The 12,331-nt window shown below is 40.6% G+C and overlaps 1 protein-coding gene across 1 annotated transcript in view; it reads left to right on the top strand.

Moving 5' to 3' along the window:
* The first annotated feature begins 332 nt into the window (after nucleotides 1-332).
* bahd1 (bromo adjacent homology domain containing 1) overlaps nucleotides 333-12,331 on the top strand; it is a 40,239-nt gene continuing 28,240 nt past the window's right edge. Inside the window, exon 1 of the mRNA XM_058090235.2 lies at nucleotides 333-685. The gene's annotated coding sequence lies outside the window, so the exon portion shown is untranslated. The remainder of the gene's footprint in view (nucleotides 686-12,331) is intronic.

Below are 12,331 nucleotides of genomic sequence, written 5' to 3' on the forward strand. Positions count from 1 at the left end.
TGTTTAATACTTTATAGTTATATTTGTTGACATATTACATTGTTAAATTGTCTGTGTTTCATCTGATTATGACGATTGACAAGTTAACGACAAATTTTGCAAGGATCTTAAAAAAACATTTAAACATATCGACGTATTGATCCCATATTAATTGGTATCGGATCGATACCACAATTTGCAGTATCGCCCACCCCTCTTGAACAGAAGCCCACATAGAAGAAGAAAATGAGTTATTAAAATAACGTGAAGGATGTGTACACGTAAATGCACCATGATGTAGTCCGTGTCCGGGCAAGGTGTCGTAAAGTGTGTTGTCAAAGTGTGGGCCCTTTAAGAAACTCCATGTTTTCTCTTCGTGATGCGTCAACATAAAAAGCGGATGATGCTGTTATGTAAAAACACGCACAAGTGAGCCGTACTTGTTGTCTTTCATGTCCTGCACATTGGACGGACATTTATCCCTCGACTGTCTCTTCCATCGTGTGTCTACTTTGGAAGAGAAACGACTCGCCGCTTTGGCAGTTTGGACTTTTTTCTTCTTCTTCTTCTTCTTCTTCAAGTGAGCATGAGTCGCCGTACACGCTCTTTTCCTGCTTCACTTGCGGGAAGTGTACACCTGACACATCCCTCTCCTACCGTGTGGAAGTGATTCCCCTCCGCACCGATTTCATCGCCCGTCCAAACGGTAAGACACCGAGCCGTCAAGCTCAAAGTGTCCGGGCACGGTGAGTGCAAGCCCGGGGTCGTGTGGCAGCTACACGCCGATGTAGCGATGCTTGTAGCTAGCAACTTTTTTTTTTTTTTTTAAACACACACTTGTGTTTTCTTGCTTCTTTCTCTTTCACCAAGAATTTTCATAGAGATGTTTAATATGTGCACCATCGAGTCGGCTTAGTTTTACGGCTTTTGCAGTTGAGCTAACTCAAGCTGCTTTCCAGTGGTGACCAAAGTGTAGCCCTGGGGCAGTTTGTGGTCTGGGCTTCGTAGTTTTTTGGCCCTCTGCAGATTTCCTAGTGAGGATTAGAAGCATAGATTTGTAGATATTAAAATTAAATGAAAACCAGCAAAAAAGGCAAAGAGTTCCTGTCAACGTGTGTGCATGTGTCCTGTTTTTTCCCCTCTTGTATGCATTTTTATACTTACGACTAGTACCAGATGCTTATATACAAAGACTTAAATCATTACGATCATGAGAGGACAAAGAAAGCTCAAGTTCAACATGTTCAAACAGAAGTATCACAACATAGAACATGAAGGATGATGACCGACTTCTGATTGTCAGTGCTGAGACGTACCATTATTCTGGGTCGGAATTACTTAATCAGATTAATTAACCAACTACTCATGCATGTTGAAATCTACAATTGTGGAAAATGTCATTGAGTTTAGACAAATAAGAAGATTGTGTTGATAGTGTTCTTGACAAAAGGTCTTTTGATGCTTTTACCTGATAGGAAAAATGTAACATTCCCAAAAAAAGGCAATGTAAGGAGAAAAAAATGGACCGGTTAAATAACACAAATTGTTCTTAATAACGTTTACATCAAAGTGAAAACTATTCTTTGATTTTTTTTGTTTGTTTGAGCACCTCAAAAAAAGCACAAAGAGTTTCTAAAAACTACAATACATACATTATGTCATATTATGTGTAAATGGACTCGGGCCACCCAAATACTATGGCAGTATGGTAAACCAACAACCACAACAGTCAACATATTCTTAGTCTTTTGACAGTTTTACAGTAAAGCTACTTTAAGTGTCTATGGCTTTTTATTGCTTGACATCAACTTTGTGTTTGCAAAACATTCCCATAGAAAAAGTAGTGCAAATTGAATTCATCTGTTCCAGTGTCAAGCTGTCACCGTCATCAAACCTGTAGTAACTGTACAGGCAGTGTTTTAAGTAGCATTCTAAACTCTCATACAAGTGTAAAATGAGGTTAATCATTACTCTATTATAGATGACAGTAGAAACAATAAAACACTGCATAAACGGGGCTCTGCAACTTTTTACAGGATGAGATCTGGTTTGATAAAATGAAAGTGGTTGGGAGTCATGTGGTTTACTTACATGACTGGTGTTTACTTATAAAAAAAACACTAAATGTGACATGTTTTTGGTGATAATTAGTCATTAAAATATAAGATCTCTAAATGTTTATGATACTGTGATACACCACTACTGTGGTGAGATACTGCCTGCAATCTACGTGATGGACATCCTGGATATTACTTTTTGAGGCATTTTTACCTGAAAATTTTGGTTAAATTTGCCAACTTTGTGAAGTATCCCTCCATATGTCAGTGTTATTGTAATATATTACATATTTTTGGACGTTTGTGTCCCTGGGAATATTTTTGGAGCATTCACTGCTGCTAACGACTGCCACACAAAAAAAAAAAAAGTATTATACGTCATTAGATGTAAGTAATTGTTGCTTAACATAGTGGTAATCCTGGAGGTTGTACAGTGTACATGTTGCAGTTGAATGGTTGTGGTTGTTTAGGATTTTTTTTCCCAGTTATAGTTTATATTTATATTTTGTTTCAACAATGTGACGTTCACGGGCCCATAATAAAATGTGTTTCACAAATGAGCCATCGGCTGCACTTTGGACATCCCTGGTTTACATATTCCACAGGGTTAACGAATGAGTGTGTCCATGTTGTGTTTTTGTGGCACGATCAGGCAGAGGCTGGCGACAGGCTTCCAAAGCGGTGCACACACGCCAGGCTTGCGGAGGTGCGGGCATTACAGGTTGTGATTTTACAGAAAAACTATGAAAGAAAAGTAAATTTCTCTTATAGAAGGCAAATTAGAGCGTTGACTTTGATATAAATCAGGAGGCTATGATCATCACATTGATTGATGTTGTGAGTTCCTCATAGATGAAATGTTGATGATGCAAAGTGTGGCTTTACTCACACACACACACACACACACACACACACACACACACACGTGCGTAAGCTGCCTGTCCTGTTCCTGTGTATAAATGTTGTGTGTAAAGCTGTATGTGGCTGACAATAGAGCTTTGTGTCGCTCTGGTCCATTCTTGACAGGCCTGTCATGGCGTGTTGTTCCGACAGGCAGTGGCCACATGTGAGCTATAAAGCTGGAGATCAATCCTGCTCGTAATCCCATTATTTCCCAAGAAGCGTCCTGTTGTGGCCATTAAACAGGGGAGGGATGGTTGAAGGGAGGGCTTTTAGGTGCCTCCTGTCACCCTAAACACACCATCCTCCTTGCTGTCCCGGTGGGACACACGCACACACGCACTTCCTGCTTTCACACACACACACACACACACACACACACACACACACACACACACACCAAATGTGATGGAAGACAGTAGAATAATAGAGAATGTAAACCAGATGATGCATGCACACCAGAGAGCAGTTAAAACATCGGTGTGCCATTGTTGTCTCGCCTGAATGGCAAACAAACAGTTGGCATTCAGAAAGTGAAAACAACATGCCACCATGCATCAATGACCTTTTGTTTATCAAGTGCCATAAAAAACAAACTGGCACCCCCCCCCCTTTTTTTGGTTTTATTCTGGTGCAAACGGAGTGTTCAAACCCTTGTTTTTTCAAATTGGTTTATATTGTTTGCGCCTCCCATTTTAACAGTTTCCTGAATTTTACTTTAATATAAAAATGAAATAGTCTCTCACAGAGGCAACACTCATTTCCCTTCATCTTTTTTCTTTTCATTTTTCCCTCTTATTTTTTGTTACTAGGCAGACTCATTGGTACCCAAAAGCCCAATAAAAATACAGGCATCTACCATTCATAGTCAACTAGGATGTTTTGAATTGCTTATTAAGGGCAGCGGGAAGAGGAAGTCATATAAGCAAACACTTATGGAAACCACAATGATTACCATCATGTATACCATAGGGCAGGGCTGTACAGTGCAGTGTTTTTCTCTCCTATATGCACCTATAAATTCGACTATGCGAGTAGAAAAAATAAAAAGGGGGCAATCAACCCTTTTCAACAATTTTCAACCCTTTCATTCACATTTTGTTCCTGAAATAAGTCCCTATAAAGTGAATTAGAGTGCATCTGTATACAAATCTAAGTCTCCTATAACTTTTCATCAGCAACTCTCACGTTGATACTTGATGACGTCCCAGACGTTCATACAAGCTAACTTATGCAGCTGAGAGAGTGCAGCTGCACTCGCTGACGTAGAACTAACTAGTTGTTATCAGATGGATGCTGGAGCGTTACAGGAAATATGACTGCTCTGTGACAAGTGCTGTCCCACTGATGTGCTAAAAATACTTTTTTTTTTTTGTTTGTATACGGAAGTCCGCTCCGAATTCCTGCGCAGCTCGCATTAACAGGGACTTTTTATGCTCATTTTACACCCTTTGTATTAAGTGGTGGACTCCTTTAGAGTAGCTACACATGACCTCCACAGAAGGCCTTCTAGAGCTTCCAGAATCTCCACCTATTTCAGCTGTATTTAATTGAGCATTCAATGTGTGCTCGCTCACTTCCTCTTTTGTTCATACTAAGGTGACACAAGACTAGAAGTGAGCTCCATATAGCTGCCTTTGCCTATGCCTGCCGTTAACTACCAGCTCGCAACCCAAATTTTAGCTTGCAGTTCAAAGCAAAAAATCATCAGAGAGTTGGCTCGTATCTAAAAAAAAAAACAAAAACCTTAGTTGGGACACTATATGCAAAGGTACCACTGTATAAATGAGAATAAAAACAATAAATAAAATATAAAATAATTTGGTACTAGTGGCATTAAGGGGAAAATGTACCTCGTTATTTTTAAAAACAAAACACAATAATTTGCTAAGTAAGTACAACTCTGGACTTGTTTGTTTTTCGGCTTTTTCCTGATTATGGAGTTGCCACAGTGGACCTTGATCCGCATACTGATTTTCAGCTTGAGCCCTTTATATTCCAGATACCCTGCCTGACGAATACCGATGGTGCTTACTAGTGGAGATTCTAACCCGGGGCATCCACTCCAAAGTCCAGAACACTAACCAATACAACACGGCTTACGGGCATCTAATATATCCTCCTGATTTACCAATGCACCCTTTACCCCAGGCTTATGAATGAATCCGTTGTTGCTCCGTTTGCGGCCGCCGAAATTATTCCACAAGATTGAAAACCCAGTTGTAGGCTCAAACTAGCTCCATACGGTACAGCTCCGTCTCTGACGACCGCACGGCACAACAGAAAGAATCAGTTTGGGGTCTGACTATTTCTTTAGACGGCGGAGCACTCTATGGTCAAGCTGTGGGTTCTGCGTCTACCGGAGTCAATGTGAGTTGCACTTTGGCAATCTGGGCTAGATCAGGACAGGAGCTGCAATGTAGTCCGTGTGAGCCTGGCGTTATTGGCTGCATGCAACTCTGTTCTCACACTGAGCGTATACAAAAACAATGAATCTTGTAACAAAAAAAATAGCTACATTGTCATCAATGAAGCATGTGAGATTTCACAAAAAAAGCACAAAGAAACAATATCATCTCTGTAACGTCATTAGTACCCTTGCATAAGACTGAGTCCAGGTGGTTCCAAACTGCCTCAAATCAGTCATATCCATTTGAACATTTTGCACCACTCACAGTTCCAACATGCCCTGTGCCTTCTATAGTTTTATGATCCATGAAGTAATATTACATAAGATGACATCTTTATAACCCGTTTGCTCACTAATTAACGCCTGCCGTCCGTGATGTCAACACATCCCCCTGACCTCAACATATACTTAGGAGAATAAATACACCCTCTTCTATAACTTGAGCTGACATAACAGTCGTGAGCCTTAAAGGTTTCAGGAATCATACAAATATGGACTCGGCCGTAATATAGTGGGATTATCCTTTGTGACTGCCAAGACTTTGTTCTCATTTTAATGCCAGCGAGTTTTAGCCTCATTTCAACCAAAGTCAGTATGGTATGCAACTGATTATTTGAAATATTTCCTGTGATAAAAGTTAAATAATCAGCCCAACGGATGAAGAATAACCATCATTTCTCTGTTAGAATGGAAACAAACACAAAAGATAATACAATGGATTACAGTAAAGAACCAATAATGTGTAGAACCCTATGAAATTTTATTTTTTAGTTTTTTTCCGTTTTCTATAATTAAGTTTTTTACTTTTTATATTTATTTTACCAGCATATAATGTGTACTTTGCTGACAGTATTCATTTATTGATGCAATACATCAAAACAATTTTGCTCAGTATTTCAGAAAGGGACGTAGCTTGGCTCAGTTTTTTTTTTTTATCGGCCAATTCTGCGACTCCGTTTAATGCGGAAATCATAGAGCCTGAAAATAGGTGGACTTCAGGTTCCTAATGAGTTGTTTTCCTAGATGATAATGTCAGTCGAGTTTGAGTGTAAGTAGGAACTTGTACCTAAATTATTGTTAAATGAACTCCTAAGCCACTTACACTGTACACAGAACGCATGAAGAACATAAAAAAAATACAGTGATAAAAGCATTAATCGATTAATTCATGAAGATTAATTCAATGAAACTCCCTATTTTTATTCCTGTGGTTGTCCCATCTTCTAAACATATTGTAGAAATGTAAACACGGGAGAATGTCAACTGCAGTGAGTCATGACACCTGCAAAAAGCTCACTTCATGTGATGACGACTGGTCGCTGACATCATTTTTAAAAAATCAGCCCACTGCGCGGCTATATGTAAACAAAAAGCCGGCGTTTTTAGATTATCCCATTCTAGAGGCCGTTTTTAAAAAATACTGTTCCAGGGTACTCAGAATGCTTGTTTATGAGTGGATATTGGGCTGAAATTATAAAATACTTGTCCTTTTTAATCTCAAAATGTTTCCATATGGATTACCCTTAATTCAATAATCTTTATCCTTAATGATGGTCACGGCAATCGAGCAGTTAAGACCATAACAGCGACCATTGTTGACGGGTGTTTTTTCTGTCTCTTTTTATGAGGTTCATTTACACTTCAATGGCGACGGCTTTGGCAAACCGTGGCTTGGGAGACATAACGGAGTGCAAAAAGTAAACTAATAATCTATGTCAATGTAATGTGTAGCTGTGCAGGCACACACTGTATTCCTGCCCCAAGCGCTCAAGACACACAGTGCATTCTTGTCATTCTTGCTCTAACTAGTTCTCAAGCAAGTCTTGTGTTTACGACCAAAGTGGTTAATTAATTTATGGGAGCACGTTCAGAAACGGGGAACGTGAAAATTCGTAAACCAAGGACCACCTGTGTTGTCATACATTCCTCTTCCTTGTTTACTTGAGTAACTAAAACTATATTATATACTATTATATACATTAAAACCACAGATTTTATATCAGTGATAACAAAAATAGCAAGATGCAATATATAAGTATATATATCATGAAGCAATTAGCAATTTACAGTGGAACCTGGGTCAGCGTCAATCCATCCCAGAATGTCCAAAATCTATGTTAGCTGAATGATTTTTTTTCATAAAAATAATGCAGATCCAATTCATCTGTTACCTGGATCGAACTTTTGTTGACAAAGACGCTGATGACGTGCAGCAAGGGAGAAGCAGAAGAGCGATCCACCTGTATGACATCTTCATTGAGTTATTTCTGAAGTTCAAGTGGTGTTTGATGGTGATGGTCGTCATCTTCAGCAAAATGCTGGGACTTGCAACTTCTTTCAGCTTTGCAGACTTGTGGCATAACTGTATGAGTTGCCAAATAACTACAGAGTCAACTGGTGATGGTGCAATCAGCATGAGTCCAATCACACACAACATATTATAAACCCAAGAAAACACTAACTAGGGAGCAGGAGCGCATGCCTACCAAGTTTCCACTGTATTCAAATATCAATGAAAACAATATTTCCTAAAGCAGATAACAGTCATTTGTGACTGATGAACATTGACACACATGAAGACGTACAGTGTAGCAGACTCAGAATGATTAATGCGATCCCCGTTACCAGCTGTACATAAACCTCCACCTTTCATAATAGAAATCCACAGAAAGGAAACTGAATCCACAAAGCAAAAGGCAAGGGTACTTGAATGTGTTATATAATTACTGAAGCCGGTGTTTTCAAATCTTGCCACTCTGGAGTCGATTGGAGTTTTAATCTGTTTTTAAGCACTGAAACGCTATTCAAAGAAACAAAATGTTTACATTTTTACCTCAGAATGTTGCATAACCAGGGCCTGATCAAACTGTGCTTCCTTGGTTTGGATTATCAAAAGGTAGCACTGTTGACACAGAGGCTAACCAAACCGAGTCTGTGGCTTAACCACCACATTTTACTGATCGGTTTCTTGATTTGAATGACTGGTGCAGCTTGAGTGAGTGGTGTACCTTGAGTGGTTCGAAAGCTGTGCTGGAGTCTCTCAAGGCCATTAGCTATTACCACTCTTGCTCTGCTCAGCCTTCCTTTGCCTGGCCTGCCCTGGCACCACGCCTAAGACACAGCTGTGAAAATTACAGGTCTGCTTCTTGGAAACCCAGAAGAAGGCAAGGCTGGCCCGGCGGGGAAGGAAATAAGAACGGGGGGCTCGCTCACATCCACAGCTCGGCGTCAGCTGTCAGCCGACCCACAGCTGCAGTGGATGTGGGGGGCTTACGGAGCCAGGGTGTCGCTCACTTATCACACACACTGGGATTGTTTACAGGAGTGTGTGTGGGGGGGTGTTGGGGGGCATTAAACCCTGTTTGGCTGGAGGAATGGAACAGAAGCTCTCTCTGTGACTGACAAACGTCACAGTGAAAAAAGCACATGGCACTAAGCGTCCTTCAGTTTGGCAGATGCTAAAAGCATGACTGAGACCCTGGCAGGTGGGCGGACGGAGCGGACGGGCGGCCGATGGCCCCCCTGACTCCTCGCTTCTCACTCAGCTGGATTGGAAAACACGGCGACAGGCCTCTTCTATCAGGGACTCATTGTTCACCATGATGATGACAATCTCTCGCTGTCTCCACTTGCGGTGCTATCTCAATCCATCACTCTTGTCCTTTCCTCCAGCAGCTCCCCGCACATTCTCCTAATTTTTCTTCCACCCTTGTTCTACGCTTGCCTTCGCTCCCGATGTCTACGTGTATCTCAGAGGGGCTGTCAAGCAAAGAAAACCAGGAGGCTGAACGTGAGAAATGGCCCCCCTGATTCACAATGAGCCTTCCCTTGCTTTTTTCCCCTCCTCCCGAATGAGATGTGTGATTCCCTCTCCGCTCTTCCCTGGCGCTCTGCTGTCTGAATGTAGTCTTCATCTATATCTCCCCTCCATTGCCGGTCAGGCTGCCTAGGATGTTGTGAGGCCTCTCTGAGAAGATCGTGTCTACGTCTGCGGGTTACATGCTGAAGCTAAGGAGGAGCAGCAGCACAGCTTTATGTGTCATTCTATCTCTGTTTCTCTCTTGAAGTTGAGTAAATGATCATTTCAAGTACTTACATCCTTGCCGTGAGCACCTCATCATCCCATCCAGGCTTTTAGAATCACTCTGACTTGGCCCTTCTCATTCCAACTCTATATTGCCTCAGATTTTATTACCTCTGCCAAGTATATTACATCTTCATCTGTATATACAGTATATTCTTATTGCAGGACTATTCAGTTCACAGAGAGCATTATAGACGGTGATACGTGCATAAGAAGAATCACATTACTTGTTGGTGACGATTCGGTTGAAGGTGCTTATCCAAATCAAGATTGGTTGCAGAGGTCCGCACTTTGTTCGTCAACAGGACTGTTCAAGAAACGAATACACTGGAAGTACACAAGGAAGTACAGGAGGCAATGTGTCTACATACAGTATGATTTAAGTTCCTATAGTAGTGTTGTAAGTTGGAACTTGTACCTCAATTATCACTCACACTGTACACTGAACAAATTTAGACCATATAAAATACAGTAATACAAAGATTAAATGCAAGGACTAAATTAACTAAAACTCCAATACCAAGATACAGTATTTAGGTTGAATCGATATACGATATATGTAGACACAATATATATTAAAATAAATTCTCATATATACGGAAAAGCAGAGTAGCCTCTGAGCTAACTCTGCAAGGTCGGATGCCCCAGCCCCCGTGTGGGAATATGAGCAAAGTGAGCCCATCTACATCTACATCTACTACATCTAACGAGCCAATGTGCTGAATTTGTTCCAAAGGCTGATAAGATACTATGTGCACTTTCTACAGCTGATGTTCAATCTACTGTAAAGTCCACAATGTTGTGTATTTTTAGAATCTGTATCTAAACTAGCAGAAGAATCGAGATTTCTTTTGGAAGAACAGTGTCCTCTGTCCCGTCCTGAAGAGAGAGTGTCAGTGTTGGGGGGAGTCGAATTTAGCTTTTATTGATTTGCACCGCAAGGTTCCTCTTGTACTAGTCCACCCCTTCATTTCCCCTCTCTGGATGTCAACCCGGACAGAAAGCCTCATGTTCCTCCCCACCACACGCTCTATGTTCTTTTTTTTTTTTTTTGCCGATATTGAGCTTGTCTTGCTGCACTTGTTTCAATTATCTAATAAGACGTTCTTCATTCTTTCATGGATTCATGCTTGTTGTATGTTATTACGATAACTTACAGTCAATGTTACCCCTCATTTTTCAAGTATCTGAGCATACACAGATAAACAACCAGAGCATTCATTTGACCTCTGTACGTTTGCATCAGATGTACACACTGTAGTATCCACACTGTAGTGTCACACCTGTCTAAAACCTGAGAACTGAGAACGCCCATTCTGTCATGTTTTTTTATATAACTGATTTCAAACAGACAGACAGACAGACAGACAGACAGTGGTTTGCATGTTGGCCACACTGTCTGGAGATTGAGAATTCCTGGGTTCGAATCTCTGTTTGGGTATCTTTATGTGGAGATTGCATGTTCTCGCTGTGTGTGGGTTTTCTCCGGGTACTCCAGTTCCCTTCCACATTCCAAAAGTATCCATGTTAGGTTAATTGGTGACTCTACAGTAAATGGTCCATAGGTATGAATGTGAGTGTGGAGATTGATTTGACAATTGTCTACAGTCTCTTTGCCAATCAGGACACAGGAAACAATGTGTGGGTTGTCCCTTAGCCATTCAGGACACAGAACACAGTACATATTCATACGCTGCAAAAAAAAAAAAAAAAAAAATGAAGAGTATGTGAAAATTGCTCATTTCTGACTATTGGCCTCCAGACAGGTAGAGAAATGAAGGCACAAATAAAGACATTAAAAGCCAGCAAACACTGAAAAGAGACAGGCTACAGGTGGTCACAGACTTTTTGTTTCATCCACTTTTCGAATTTTGTTTTCAAGGTTGAATCCAAGAAGGTTTTTCCAATATTGAGTTACTGTCACATACAACACTGTTTGTCTAAAAGTAGTGCATCTGTGTGGTTCTGCAAAATCCCCACGAGCCCTGGACCTGGTTGGAATTATACAAAGTTTACCAAAAACATAGCATTAACCTGCAGCAAAGTCAACATTTCAGGATATTGACAAAAAATGTTACACTTGGAAATACATGTAACTCCAAGGCACAGAAGGAGATATCTGCCATAGCAAGCTGGCAGTGTAATATCTCGTATATTATTTATATCTTATTACTATACCAAGTGTTCATTCCTCCAGGGTGAGGACATGAAGGGATTGATGCCACAGAATTCTTGTCTCTGTGCACTTGTGAAACAACTCGCCGATGGACTGTGAGGATGTATTTGCATGATTTAATTGCTGACTCCAACTAAATGCATCACATTTGATTAGTTTCCATTCATCTCGCGTGTGAGTAAGCACGCACAAACAAAACGGATCACATTTCTATGAGCGCTTACAGTTTGAGAAGTGGCAATTAGGCAGGTTACTAAAATGTTAAAGAGAGATAAATGCCGGCGAGTGACTCAACTCCTTTCAATATGCTGAGTAATGACTGAATCATAGCGCTGAAATTGTGCGTGTGTTTAATGTCACGGTGCACACATCACTTCCTCTCCCACTGTTTGGTGATACTGACATTAAACAGCCATGCTCGCGTTCATTAGGGATGCCAGTCCATTTTCAGTTATGATGATGATGATGACCAGCTGTTCTCTGCTAAGCTCTGACTGGTTCAATAGATCTCATTGACAGGTGGTTGGAGTGCCACTCATTCATTATAAAGAAGGTTTTATTAGTATGAATGAATTTTTCCAATAAGAAATATACAAAACGAGAAAAAGCCCTTAGAGAGTGCACAGAGTGCCTCTGATTTCCAAAAAAATCATTTATTTTCTACCGCTTATCCTCATGAGGGTCGCCAGCCAATCACAGGGCACATATAGACAAACAACCATTCA

Source organism: Doryrhamphus excisus, linkage group LG14 (genome assembly GCF_037039965.1).
Source record: "Doryrhamphus excisus strain RoL-2023G ecotype Guam linkage group LG14, RoL_Dexc_Guam_v1.1, whole genome shotgun sequence".
Classification (NCBI taxonomy): domain Eukaryota; kingdom Metazoa; phylum Chordata; class Actinopteri; order Syngnathiformes; family Syngnathidae; genus Doryrhamphus; species Doryrhamphus excisus.